At 41.7% G+C, this 14087-nt stretch overlaps 1 long non-coding RNA gene across 1 annotated transcript; it reads right to left on the bottom strand.

The window, feature by feature from the left end:
- Positions 1–200: 200 nt before the first annotated feature.
- On the bottom strand, positions 201–13664 carry LOC121675314. Its single transcript, XR_006020043.1, has 2 exons — positions 7239–13664; positions 201–2678 (listed from the first exon to the last, which is right to left on the bottom strand). It is a non-coding gene; the product is annotated as an uncharacterized LOC121675314 (long non-coding RNA).
- Between the last annotated feature and the right edge of the window lie 423 nt (positions 13665–14087).

Raw genomic sequence — 14087 nt, 5'->3', positions numbered from 1 at the left:
TGTCATATTCCCTTTCTTCTGCAGATTTTTCTTGTAAGACTCTGAAGTTCATATTCTCAAAATATCTTTAATGACCAAACATTTTTTGTCCATAGTTTTTCAGATGCAATTTGTGCTTTTTAGATAGCAGAGAATTCTTTCAGGGGCACTAAATGTCATGAAATGAGCCTGTTATGAGAAACTGAGGGACTAAATAGATGTCTGGTTTTGATTTTTTAATTCTCATTCTTGATTTCCACTGTTACAGCTTTTCCCTTGCAATATAAAGGTTACCTGCTGAAGAATGTTGTGTGACTTAACCTAGTACTATTTGTAAAACATTGCAAGATTCCTGAGGGAGAGGTAAGGTTAACTAAACCAGTGCATTGCTAGTAAAATTTGTTGCAGTCAAACTTAGATGTCAAGGAAATACAAACTTCCTGAATGCAAGTTTGCAGTATTTTTGGAATCATTTCTCCCAGTAACTTTATCCCACTCAATGAACCAAAAATGAAACAGATTGAGAGCAGGCAAACTTTGAAATAAATAAAACTTCTTTAATTAACTTTTTCATGATAAAGACTTAAAAAAGAATAATTATTTTGCAGGTGCTTATCAAAAATCTACACTAAAAATCTAAATTTAGAGCTATTAGGGACAGGATAGCGACAATTGTATCTAGACTTACTTTGCTGGTCTCAGAAGTATATCAGGAGTGTATTTTAGCTCTTGTTTCTCTGTGAATTAGGACACTGATGTTATGCTGCCTATCAGGGAAGGCAGTAGGTTGTATAGTTATCTCCTGATTGGGGCAAAATCACTACCCTGAAACCACACAACCTACTACCTCATCCTGTTAGAGCATCACGTGCATCTTCTGAAGGAAACATTTCACCATTTGTAAGTAAATTACCTTATCACTCTCCAGCCCACACATTTCTTAGCCTTAGAAAGGCCATGTGTGACCTCTCAGCCCTTCCCCACAGCCCTACCTGGGAGTCAGACAGAACTGGTGGAGGGACTTCAGAGACAGGAGAACTGCAGTGGCAAACACTGTCCCTCCCAAACTAGCAATATGTAATAAAAAAGTAAGTTAGATCAGCATCCAAAACTGATTAAAGAGACCTCTTACTTAGGGTTCAAGCATTTACCAGTTCCAGGGCAAAATACGACTGACTGGAAGACATCCTCTTTGGGCTTTGTCCAGCTCATCCCTTTGTAGTTTCTCAAACAGCCTACACCAAGTGGATTTAGACAGCTGCTGAATCAAAAGTGCCATTTGATGTTTAACATGAAGACAAATGCCAGAAAACAGTGGAGAAATGGATCAGCTGTTTCCAAGTGGCCACTCCCATGGCAGTCCCAGACAGCTGCGCGTGAGGAAATCCATTGCGGACTGGGTTGTACCTCTGTGTCCTGGCACTCACACCCCACCTGCTCTCAGAAAATGCCAGAAGGAAATGGCTTTTGAGCCTGAATGGGAAATACAGGAATCTAAACACTCCAAGGACATTTGTGTACAAGAACCAAACATGCAGACAGAGCCAGAGAATGGTACAGTTGAAAAATATCTGCGTTGTCTTTCAGAGACATCCAGCGCTGACATCACAGCCACTTCAGGAAAGACAGTAGATTGTATAGTTATCTGACAGGCAGGGCATAGCCCTAAAACTATACAACCTACTACCTCACCCCAAAGGACAGTCACACTCTGATCACAGGAAGCACAGGCTGTATTCCCAGGCAGCTGGATTGCTTGATGACAACCTAGAAGACAAAAAACTTGGGAGACAAATGTTAATAGTCTTGAATTTGAAACAGTTTGCTATATACCAGTCAACATTCTGCTTAATGAGCTCCAGTTTCATGTTTGAAATGTTTAATAGATTTGCAACTTGTGAAGTCACGTCAGTGACAAGATACACAAGGGAAACAGGATACAGCATTCATTTTTAATAACTGCACTTGTGTACTTCCAGCTCCTACATGACTGTACCTTATCAAACCAGTTTGTCACTTCAGGAAAGGCATCACTATGACTTAGAATGGATGCTAACTTAGAGGGATTGTTTAACATGCTTCCAGATACTCCCCCATTATCCTAATGGGGAAGAGCTGAGGTTCTCTAAGTGAATTTCCCAGGTTCCACACAGGTAAACCCCAAAGACTGAGCAATGATTTCGTCAAGACGTGAGGAATTGTGGCCTACTCAGCAACACTCCTAACTGAGTAGTAACCCAGCCCTGAACTGATGACCAAATTAAACACACGCCACTGTACCAGACAGACCTCGGCTAGGGGGATTGGCAGAAATGCCACTACAGCATTAGCTTCTGTAACCTCAAACTTATACTCGAATTTGAGGGGCTTGTTATTCGCTGCCACCTGGTTTGATGAACAGCAACACTTCCCATTCAGGGCAGATCTAAAGAAGTGGGAATAACTGAGATATCAGTCTGTATTCTAATATAAACACTACTTTAATAAATAAGCAAACGTTTAAAACAAACACCCTACCTTAATCAGTGAACTAACCTTTTGCTAGTTAATTAAAGAACACAATAAATGCTGCATCCATCAGCCCCACATGGATCAAGAGAGTTGTTTCACTCGGCAAATCTCACCCTGAGGGCAGCTGGTCACACTGCAGGGGGATGGAAGCCATCTGCCCTGGCTTTCGGCATCACTAATGTGGAGACCTGAAAAGAGAGGAGCAAGACAAAACACGTCTCAATTGTATTTCACTCCACACTGAAACAATTGTAAGGTGGGTGAGAGCATGTGCAAAAGCAGGGAGCAGCTTCTTTCTCCAGGAGAAACATGAAGAGCATCAGCTTTCCCATTCACCTGTTACTACCACAATTACACCACGGCCCACAGGGACCCCGACTCAAAAGAGACAGGCAAGAGAAAAGTACAGTGAAAAGAGAATAAATTTTTTATTATTTTTATTATTTTTATAACTTGAACGTTAGGAGCATTGCAGAGACAGGCAGAGAGAGGTATCAGGTACTTCACCTTCAAGGAACAAACATTTTTAAACAAAGCAGAGAAGGAAGGGGAATGCAGATATCTGACCAAACTGGGTATCAATGTGCTGATCTATAAAGGACAATGTTACGCCATCAACTGAACATCATTTCACTGTAGTGGCCTGAGACCACGTAGAAAGAGGTCATTGGTTGCTGTGAGCTGCACATGGTGCCATTTGCTGGACAAAACAGGACAGGTGCAACTCTGACCATGCTGAGATCACTGCAAGGAAGGAAACACTGTCCAACCCTGAACTGCACCTCTTGGAACCTCAAAGCCCTTGTAGGCCAAACAGGAGGATATTCTTTCTAGACCATATCAAAGGAATACCTTGAGAGACTGCAACATCTCATCAATGTAAAAAAACCCCAAAACTGGTACCAGAAGCCACTCTTAACCACTATGAAGAACCCTTTTGGAAAGCTCTCTAGCAGAAAGCCTGATAGTCTTCTCTATGTACTTAAGGGTTTTAAATCTCAGCATTTTCTGTGTACCATCTTTTTGGCACAGTCAATTACTCTCCCAATAATCCTCTGAAAAAACACCCCTACCCTGTACCTCTGTTTTTTAGATAAACTATTTAAAAATAAACAAGTTCTTTATGTGTGAAATCAGAGATCTCAGTATTTTTCCTAAGAGCCAAGAATTTGAAGTGGAGCTAAAATTCTGTGCAGTTCCAGCAGGACTGGGTGTGTTGCACAGTCACCTCTCAGAAAGTGGTTTCTGTGTAAAATAAACCCTGTGCTTATATCAATAGAACAGCATTACATAATATAATCAGAGAAAAGCTGAGCATTGTGTGACTTCAAAGTGAGACTTTTTGTAAGCATCTACTTTATAGTGGTAGGATAAAAACAATGTAACCTTTCAGAATAGCAACTCTTTATGCTGGATGGTCCAGTGAAAGCAGTTCAAAGAACCAGTCTGGCTCTAAAAGGATGCATTCGCAGTAGTGAAAAGCCCAAACTACCCCACAGATCGAACCAACTCCAGTGAAAGGGAATTTTGGATGAAGAACCTACACTTACAGATGACTTCAGTGACTCTAAGAGACAGAAATATAGATCCAAAGAAAAACAACATTCTGGAGTATGTTCTAAGGATGTACACTGCCTGTCTTTAATATATCTGGAGTTCACTTACACTTTTGGGGGCAATACTAGGTGGGATACTGGGAAATGTTCATCCCTGTCAAAAAAATGGTGAACTTTAATGAACCATTTCTGAAAGATGCTCTTATTTTCTATGAAAATAATATTAGAGATTCTTTTCTCTAGGTGCTGTGCTAATATAATGTTGCCTTAATGCATGTTTTCCCACAAAAGTAGTAGTTTGTTAATTCATAATGATATTGAGATAATTATTTGTAAAGTACCATAAACTCTGTGTAACACTATTTTCTGTAAGATCTGTTATTATGGGTATTAGTAATACTCATTAGCAGACAAAAACGGAAAATAATGTGCTTTATCTAACACCTAAAATTAATTAGTCTTCTGCTCTCACAAGCTGCTCATAAACTTATTTTAATTGACTAGGTCACCAAACAAGGATGAACTTTAAAATACTTAATGGAAGAAAAATGCACGTTCGTTTTCCTTCTATGAAGACGACAGGCACAAGAAATAACTATCTGGCAAGAGTTATGTTTCTAGTTTAACAACTGTTGAATACTAGGAAAAATATGACATTTCCATATTCCAACTCTCACTGCTCACCGAAAAATGTCTTGGAACTGATGTTAATAAGTACCTCAGCAGTCACTTTGCAAAAGGCAGGGGGCCGAGTCTCCTATTTCTGTGATGTTACAGGAGAGCAGACAGTTTTAAAGCAGGGTTGTTACGTAACTAAAAGCCTTACTAATGAACAGACTGGGACAGCACAGAACAAGCATTTTGCAATTTCAAGGTACTTCCCCCCAAAACCTCGTGAGGATTTAAAAAGGCTAAGCCTCCCTGGCTGCCAGGAAGAAGGAAATGCCCTGGGTGTGTGCTCTTGGAGTGCACTGTGATTATCAGGGAAGAAGAGGGCTTGAGGCTCTCCAAGGAAGGGACATTCCCCAGCAAGGTCTGGGGTCTGGATGCAGGCCAGACCAATAGTTTCCAATCTCTCTGCATGCAGTGACTGTCTCATGGCTTCCTAAGTGATGCACAGTCCCCACTCTGCTCCTACAGATTCACGATTGAAAATGTCACAAACATTTTTGGGAAGAGCACTGTGGGGGAAATGGCTGAGGATATGCCAGGGTGGACACAGCAGCCAAGGGAAGCCTCCTGACCAAATTCAGCAGGGCCTGGATCAGCAGCAGAACTGCCACACCCTTCTTCTGGGGCAAGGTTGTGCCAAAGCAGTATCATGGCAGGTAACTTTCCTGGAGATTTCAGGTAGAGATTACTTAGAGGAGGGAAGGATTCAGTTTCCTTGGATCTATGGGTGATACATTTCACACAGTGTATTTTAAAATATATTTTTAACTATATATAACCAAAATGACACACTGCCTTCAAATAGCATGCAAACTTCAAGAAGCAAAAAATACTCTACAAACACAGATGTTGTGACTCCCGGGAAATACAACATGTACTCATGATCTCACTCATTACTTAAATACAGTTGCTTCTAAAATGGCAAACAACAGCTCTTTCCCCAGTTGTGAAACTTTCCTGTAATTTAATAATACAGGACAGATTCTGCCAGAACTTCAGGCAGGCACAATGGGGGAAAACTTACAGGACCAGACCTCCATAGCCTCCTCCTCCACTCAGAGGAGATGCACAGGATGTTCTAAGATTCAGTTCAGGAGGGCTCCTCCTCTGCACAAGTGTCTGTCTGTCTCAGCTGCAGAGCATTAGCTGTGCCCAGCAGCTTGCTCACATCTTCACCTGGCCATTAGTGAGGCCAGGCTGTAACTAGGGGAGCAAGTTTATTGCTCTGTCCGTTGTGATAAAGCACAAACGGGTAGTGAACTTTGGCCACGACGTTTGCTCATCCATGGTGTTCCCCAGTGCTGGAGCAGTCAGGTGTGCTGTCCTGCTTTGTACAAACCATAGGCACAGTTTTGCAGGAAAGCATTTCCCTCAGATTCATCAGAGAGATTTCTTTTAAGGACAGGAGCAATTCACACACTGTTGAGATCAACAGTACACCCTCACTTGGCCTCAGTGGCTTTGAGGGAGGCCCTGATTATCCAATACAGCACAAATTATGAGTCACAGAAGTTCAAAATGACACTTTTGGATTTGTAGAAGGCTTACACATCAAAAAGAATTTAGGGGCCAATGACTGTTTTCATTATCTGTTAAAATCAGTTATGTAAATTTTGTTCATCCTTTCTTTATTACACAGAACATCCCAGGCAGTGCAACATGGCTCTTTATAATAAATAGTTTTATGTATTCAGTGAAGCCATTGTCATTATTGAACGGTTTGCAAGTATTTGGGAAAAAGGAGCAGCTGTGAAACAAGTCAGAACTCTCTGGCTAAATGTCTACATCAGCTTAAGTAAGTCCATCTCACATACTGCAGCCTGCCTACCAGCCAGACCTGCACAGGAACTTCCTCACCCTTGTGTGGAACCATGTCAAAGTCAAGGAAATTCCTCCATAGAAACGACCTTCCAGAAAAGTTTTACAGTGGTTATCAGAAAATGGAATGTGCTTAGTGACAGCTGCTCTAACTCCCTGACTGGTGTAGGGAGGTCTGACGAGCAGCAGATCCACAGGCTGGGTGTGCACCAAAGGTGCTCTGCATCACCACAGACATGTTCTATAGGTGTATGTTAGCATTTCACTTCTGCTGTGAAATGCCTGGAATGTTAAACATGCTTCAAAAGGGACTGCATTAGGGACAAGACGGTTTTCCATCAAAAATACACCTCATTTTTCTTGGAGGTGGATCATGTCTTCTGATTACGTGAACTGCAGTACCTACACTGACAAAATAGTTATTTTTCTATTGCATTTATGTCTGTGTTTTGCTTATGTACTGCTCTGAATGCTAGAAAGCCACAAAAGCTGGCATTCCAGGGAATGATGAAACACTCAATGTCTCAAAGCTTCCACAAATACAGAAATTAAACCAGGGCTAAGCACTGGCAGCTCTGTATGTTGCACTTGTGATCTTAAGCAAATAAACATTTAAGGAGATATATTTTAAAAAAAAAAAGCTCTGAAAGGCACCACAGAACTGTTCAGTGTATTACAAGCTATTAGTTTTGTAGGACTTACAGATCAATCTCCTGTTCTCCTGGCACAATCTTTCCATCTCCTGACTTCCCAGCCAAGCTGCTGTGCTTGCCCCCACTGTATCCCTGAGCTCTCCATGGCAGAGATGACCACCACCAGATCCTAAAGCCCAGAAATCAGGGCAAGTCCAGAGTCCAGGGGAGGTGAAACCTGTGTGGAAATGGCAAATCCATCAGGTGAGGTACATCTTAGGAAAAACAAATGTTACAGGTACTCTTGCTATCTTATCATGTGTAAAAGCAGAAGTGCAAGGGCTGGATTACCTTGGAGATGGTCCCAGCAAGAGGAGATGAAGCAGTGACAAATTAGGGATCACTTTTTATTATGAAAAGAGGAAAGAGAATGTGTCAGGTTTATTTTCTCTTGGAACATAGAGACAGTAAAAGGGGCATAGAATGCCTCTCTTACAGTATTTCCTAAACATTCCTCAGTTATGTCCACGCTCCTGGGAGGATTGTATTCATGCAACTCACACAAAAATGAAATGTTAATGACAACCCCCACAAAGATTCACTAGTTTTAGGATGTTGAACAATGGACCTTATATTTGAAAGACCTGAGCTTACCTAACTCAGGTTATCACCTGGATTTGCTTTAACATCTCTGAACACAAAACTGGACTCTTAAACTGAACACCCTCATCTTTGACTTGATACGTGATGTCCAGCTCTCCAAAACTGCACCTTTCCCACTTCCCCTCAAGCCCTGTGAAAATGAAAGCTGGGCACAATCAATGATGCAGAGCACAGTCAGGATCACAGTCTTCCAGTCTCTCCAGCTAAATACTCAGCCATCTCACAAGGAATTGAGTGATATTTTAAATTCTTTTTGGATGGAAAATGCCTTTACTACACAGAGAATCTTAATTTCTGAAGCCATCTGAATTTTAAGTCAACTGGATTTGGCTTTTTAATATGTGCAATTCATACAGTGTCACACCTAACCTACGTGACATCACTGAGAAAGTGCTATTTTTTTCAGTTCCTTATATAAGCTAGGGAAAATTAAATAGAGCCACATCTTCTTTAAAAATGCCTTTCCCAATCTCAATCCACTAATTCCTTTTTGGGAAAACTGGATTTTCACTCTGAAATTGTTTTTCTTTAAAAAGACATGCAATAAACTAGTATGTGCAAGTCCTAACTTAATTAAGCACCAAGAGGGAATATCTGTCAGGGTAAGCCTCAACAAGAAACTAAAATTCATTTTGCAGAATGCAGCCGTGCCAATAATCAGAGTTGGTAGAAAAATGGCTTCTGGCCTTTCTCCCATAAGGCTTTCATTTTAAATTTTAGCCCTTAGTGAGATCAAGCAGCTGACAAGTAGGAGTGGGTGAATTAGTGGTCTGGGAGCCAGGAGTAGGTCAAAGCTCCGAATAACCTAGTGTCACATGGATTTAGCCTAAAATTCTGTATTTACATCAATGCACCCTTACATTTGCCATCATCACAAACATGATAAAGTTACTTGAGTGCTAATGAAGAAGGAGCTTTATATGATGGCAGACAAGCAAAATCCATCCTTTACAAACTGTTCCATTTGTGATGATCACTTTAGAGCCTGCAGCTTTTGAAATTGTGAATAACATTATATGGAAAACTGGCATGAAATCACTGTTCTGTGTGGTATCTTTGTTTTAAAATATTGTTAGAAGCTTAAAATTAATTTCCATTGCAGAACAATGTTCTGGGGTCTGGGGTTGAGCCAGTGGGCTTGGTTCAACCTGACAGTCAGCCAGCAGAGGCCCGGAAGTCCACATGCATTAACACGGAGAAAGCATTTGTACAAGCATTGCAAACCCAGGCTGCAGTTTGTTTCTGGTTACTTTTGGGGCTCGGGGAGGGTGTGAGGATATAGACCTGATCAGACAAGCCCATTTGCAAGAGCAAGTATTGTTACTGACCCTGTTAGGCATTTTTGTGTCCCTATCAGGGGACCTCCAGGAATTTGCCGTTAATGACACTGCCAGTTACAGAGTTCCCTGTTTCCTTTTAGTGACTGTTTTTCTTTGGTCACCAGCACAGACCCCTGTGCACTATAACAGCTTTGTTATCACCCTGGGATGGGATCCCGTCTCAACTTGTGTTATGATTTCAGAAGCATACACTTGTGCTTTGTCACGATGACTTTGCCTCTGCTCTGACCAGTTATTTTCCATCCAGAGCACTCCAACAACACTGCCAAGAGGCTTACGCACACCCTTACCCAGCCCAGCTTTACACAAGTCTTTAAACAGCAAGGGGGGAACCACTGAAAATTGCCATTTTCACCACAAGGGCCCTTCTGCCCAGCTGTGCCTGTGTGCTGAGGGGGAGAAGGCTTTTGGAGCATGGCACTCGCTGCAACAAGAGAATTCCTCCTGAATTCCAGGCTCAGGGCTTGGGGCTCAGACACACAGCACTGCCTGTGCTCAGCTCCACACAACCTTCTCTTTTCTCAGGTGACCAGGGCTCTCCACAGGTGGATTCTAGTGTAAGTTTTTGTACCTGAGACTAAAGCTTTCACTGGTTAAACATTCATGATTGGGCTGAAGCAGTGGTAGCGAGCGAGCAGATCTTTGCCAGAGCTCCACGGTGTGTTCGACTCTCTGTGTCCATTATTCATGATGCTGTTGCTACAGGCCCTAATTTTACATAAATGGAAGTCACAAGAGAACTGTTATGAGGAGCAACCAGGAAAAGCACAGGGAAAGAGTGCCTTGTCAGTTGGTATTAAAAACACAGCTCAGTATTACATTTTCTGATTGTGAAGCCTCTTGGGAGTCAAAATATGCAACACATTTTCTCTGAAGAGTAACAAGCTGAAACCTAAAATCTTGTAGGTGGTCTTTAGAATCAATTTCTTCATGTCCTGTGCACAGCTCCATTCCAATTCCCCACATATGAAAAATACATAACCTCTTAGCTCCAAATTCATCTGCCTTATGGTTCCTCTTAGCTCCTATTTAAAAACTACTAAATTCTATCTTAGCTATCATGTAAGCTATTGTTCTGTGCCTGCTCAGGGATGACAGATTTCAGAATTTAAGATCTGCCCTGCCAGGAGCAGATTACACCTTCTCTGAAGACAGAAACATGCACATTACTAGTGTCAACTCAGAAATACAGCAAGCAGACTTGGTGCAACTGAAATAATTGATTCCCTTCCCCTTATCAACACAAAAAGTAAGAGCCATGTAGAAGTACCTGCTTTTCTATCCCACAGCATTGGTAGCAAACACACTGGACAGTATTTCAATATTTTCCTGTTGGAGAAATAAGTTTTAGGCACAGAATCCATGACATGTAACTTAAGATATACTTCAAAAGACGTATCTTAGTTGTGAAAGTAGGTCATGCATTTAAGGCATTTCTAGACTCTTCATGTAAATATTTTTGTGTGTATAGAATAGTATTTTAATTATTTGTCAGAGTTCATTCTCTAAGAACACAAAAGGAACAGATATTTCTAAGAGTTCTCATAGGGTAATAAGTACAAGTACTTCTTTACAATCTTTTACTTTATGCATTGCACATTTGGTTCTTAATGGAACTGCATGCTTGAAGCACACCTCAGAAAAAGTTGATACAGTAGAAGAAGTTCTTGTGTGAAGATCGCAGACTGCACAGATAGGGAGCCTGACTAAACAATACCATGACATCTTCAAACGTTTACTACCTTGCATTATTTTGGGACTCTTGGAATTTCCTCGATTGGAGTTGGGTATTTGTTCACCTATGAGCAAGTTATTCCATGAACAAAGTTAAAGAGGGGGAAAAAAGACAAGAATGTTAGAAAGCAAGAGAGTTTATGCGTTGTGATGTGAATTGAGTCTCCAGCCAGAACTTTTATCAGGAGAATAAAAGAAACAGAAGCAATTTAAATCAGCACCACTATCAATTTATCCACTAGGTGTCACAAAATAATCATGCAACCAGATGAAAAGCAATTATATGTAAAATGTGTCAGTGTACTACATCAATGAAGTGCTGCTTTGAAATGAAATCTGTGATAAGAGCAGATGCAGGAAAATGTCATGGATCTCATGAATATGCATAAACTGTCAGGAGTGTATGGGAACCTGTGCCATGACACACAAAAGCTGTTGCTAACCATGGTGTATGTCATGTAATGGATTCACATACAAGCATGTAAGTGTTCCATTAAAAAAAAGGTCTTACCAAATCCTAAAAGCAGTATTACCAGTCCTCAGAACTGCAAGATTTATGCTTCTTGCTTTTTAATACTCCAGCTACTGGACAAATGCATTGTCTCAGATTCTCTACAAATATGTAAAAATCCCTCATGACTACAGGGAAAACACTGCCAAGAAAACAAGTTCTGGGGGCTAAAATGTATGAGGAAGAAAACCATAAATGTATCATTAATATTAGCATAAAATCACCACAAATGCCAAACACTGGAATTGGTAATAACATGTGACAGACACTCCTCAGATCCAGACTGTTCTTTTGGAAGGGCAGGGTAGAAAATTACCAAATGGTTCTGCAGCCATTATTTTCCAGAAATTAGCCTCTACTGCATAAGCAGTATTTTTGTTCTTAAATATTCGTGGACCACGTACACCTGCACTCATCCAAAACACTGAGTGCATTAAAGGATTAAGGCTGGGCTGTGGAAGCAGGCACCTTGGCTTCCAAAATGTTTCTTTAATAACAGTAACTTTTCCTCAGAGTTGCATAAAATTTTTATGGGCCAAGTAGACTCCAGTGTGAATTTATCATTATTGGTACTCACACATAATCCAGACAATTAAAAATGCTGTAATCACTAGCATATACAACATTATGAAGTAGAACAGGCTGGTTAGATAAGAAAAGGAAACATACCCTGGACATTTTTTATCATCCAAACATAAGAGTACCAGGGCTATATATGCTCTGCTGCCAAGTGCCATTGCATAAAGCCAGTCTAAGCAATGTCAAAACCCCTTCCCCCTTGTCACAAATGCAGTAAAAGAACATATGCCCTACCAGGGCACTGTATACTGCAGTTCATATGTTTTTATCCTGGCTGTAAAAACCAGGCTTTTTCAGAGTGTAAGCAAGCTCACTTGATAAAGTTTTGATTTTTTACAGTCTTTCTCTGTAAGATGAGCCGTCTAAATGTCAGAGCTGGCCAACATTATGCGAAGCTTGGAAATATTTTCTTACTTGGTGATCATAGGGAAGCTTTTCTTCCCTGCAATTTTCCCTTGTTTTTTTCCGCAACTCAATTAAATACTTGCGCTTACAGGAACACAGGTTCAAAGCTGAGAGAAATACCTTTTGTTTGTTTGTTTGTTTCCAATACTAGCACAAATTAATGTGTACATGCTAAAGGAATCTGATGTTGTGAAATACACTTTCAGAAAAACTCAGAACTATTCTCTGAAGTTCTCTCCACATTAAAACTGTTATCTGACTTTAAAGAGCCCTCCAGTGATGCCCATTCAAGCTGGCAGAATTCAGACCCTCCTGAAGTCAGTAAGAATTTTGTTATCATGTAGCAAAGCTGTGATTTCCTTTTAGGCAGAGCCAGACAGAAAAATGCTGAGGTAACTATTCATTACATAAACTCCTGCCTCTTTGATGCCAGAAGGTGAACAAGCAGATGTACAGTACTATTAATTCTCCTTAAGGAACTTAAGTTGCTCCTTTTTGATCTTTCAGTGGTCTAAGTCTGCAATATTTTTTTTGTTTTAGTCCTTGTTGTGAAAAAATCAAAGAATGACAGAATAATTCAGGTTGTAAGGGGACCCTGAAAGCATCCCATCCAACCACCTGTTCGAAGCAGGTCTAATTAATCAGGTTGCTGAAGCACACACCCAATTGAATCTTGGACACCTCTAAGGATGGAGAACCCACAACCTCTCTGGGCACCTATCCCAACCTTTGACCATTCTTTGGTTAAAAGATTTTCCTTTGATCCGACTGGAATGTCCTTTGTTCCAACTTATGGCTGATGGCCCTTGTTCTATTGCTGCGCAGCTCAGAGAAGAGCCAGGCTCCACCCTCCCACCCTGTCATCAGGCAGCTGCTGGCAGCACTGCAGGTCTCCCCTCTGTCTTGCTCTTCCCTGCCTGGACAGACCCAGCTCTCCCAGCTTCTCTGTGCTTGCCACGTGGCCCAGCTCTGAGGAGCCTGGTGGTCCTGCCTGGGTCAGTGCATGTGTGGTCTCACAGTGCTGGTCTCTCTCCTGAACAAGGGCGCTCTCAAACTGGACACAGCACTGATTAGAGGGATGGAGCAGCTCTGCTGTGGAGAAAGGCTGAGAGAATTGGGATTGTTCAGCCTGGAAAAGGGAAGCTTCAGGGTGACCTAAATGTCCCAGTACCTAAAGAGAGCCCACAGGACAGACAGGGAAAGACTACTTAGTTATAAGGGCCTGGAGGGACAAGAAAAGGGGGACTGGATTCAAACTGACAGAGGGCAGGGATATTGGGAAGAAATTCTTCCCTGTGAGGGTGGTGAGGCCCTGGCACAGGTTGCCCAGAGAAGCTGTGGCTGCCCCTGGATCCCTGGAAGTGTTCCAGGCCAGGTTGGATGGGGCTCTGAGCAACCTGGTCTAGTGGAAGGTGTCCCTGCCCATGGCAGGGGGTTGGGATGAGATAAGCTTTAGGGTCCCTCCCAACCCAAAGCATTCTGTGATTCTAACACAGTCTCACAAGTGCTGTGAAGAGGGAGGATCACTGCTCTGAGCTGTGCTTTTGCTCGTGCAGCCCTGGATGCAGCTTGCACACGGCTGGTGGGTGCATCAGGACCCCCAGATCCTTTTCTGCTGAGCTGCTTCCTACACAGCTGTTTCATCATGATCTCACTGATGACAGTATTTACACCATTTCCAAATTAT

Source organism: Corvus kubaryi, unplaced genomic scaffold (genome assembly GCF_017639235.1).
Source record: "Corvus kubaryi isolate FWS band 111438036 unplaced genomic scaffold, C.kubaryi_AGA036_p1.0 74, whole genome shotgun sequence".
Lineage (NCBI taxonomy): Eukaryota > Metazoa > Chordata > Aves > Passeriformes > Corvidae > Corvus > Corvus kubaryi.
Note: the sequence above shows the minus strand (reverse complement) of the source record. Positions and strands in the feature narration are given on the sequence as shown.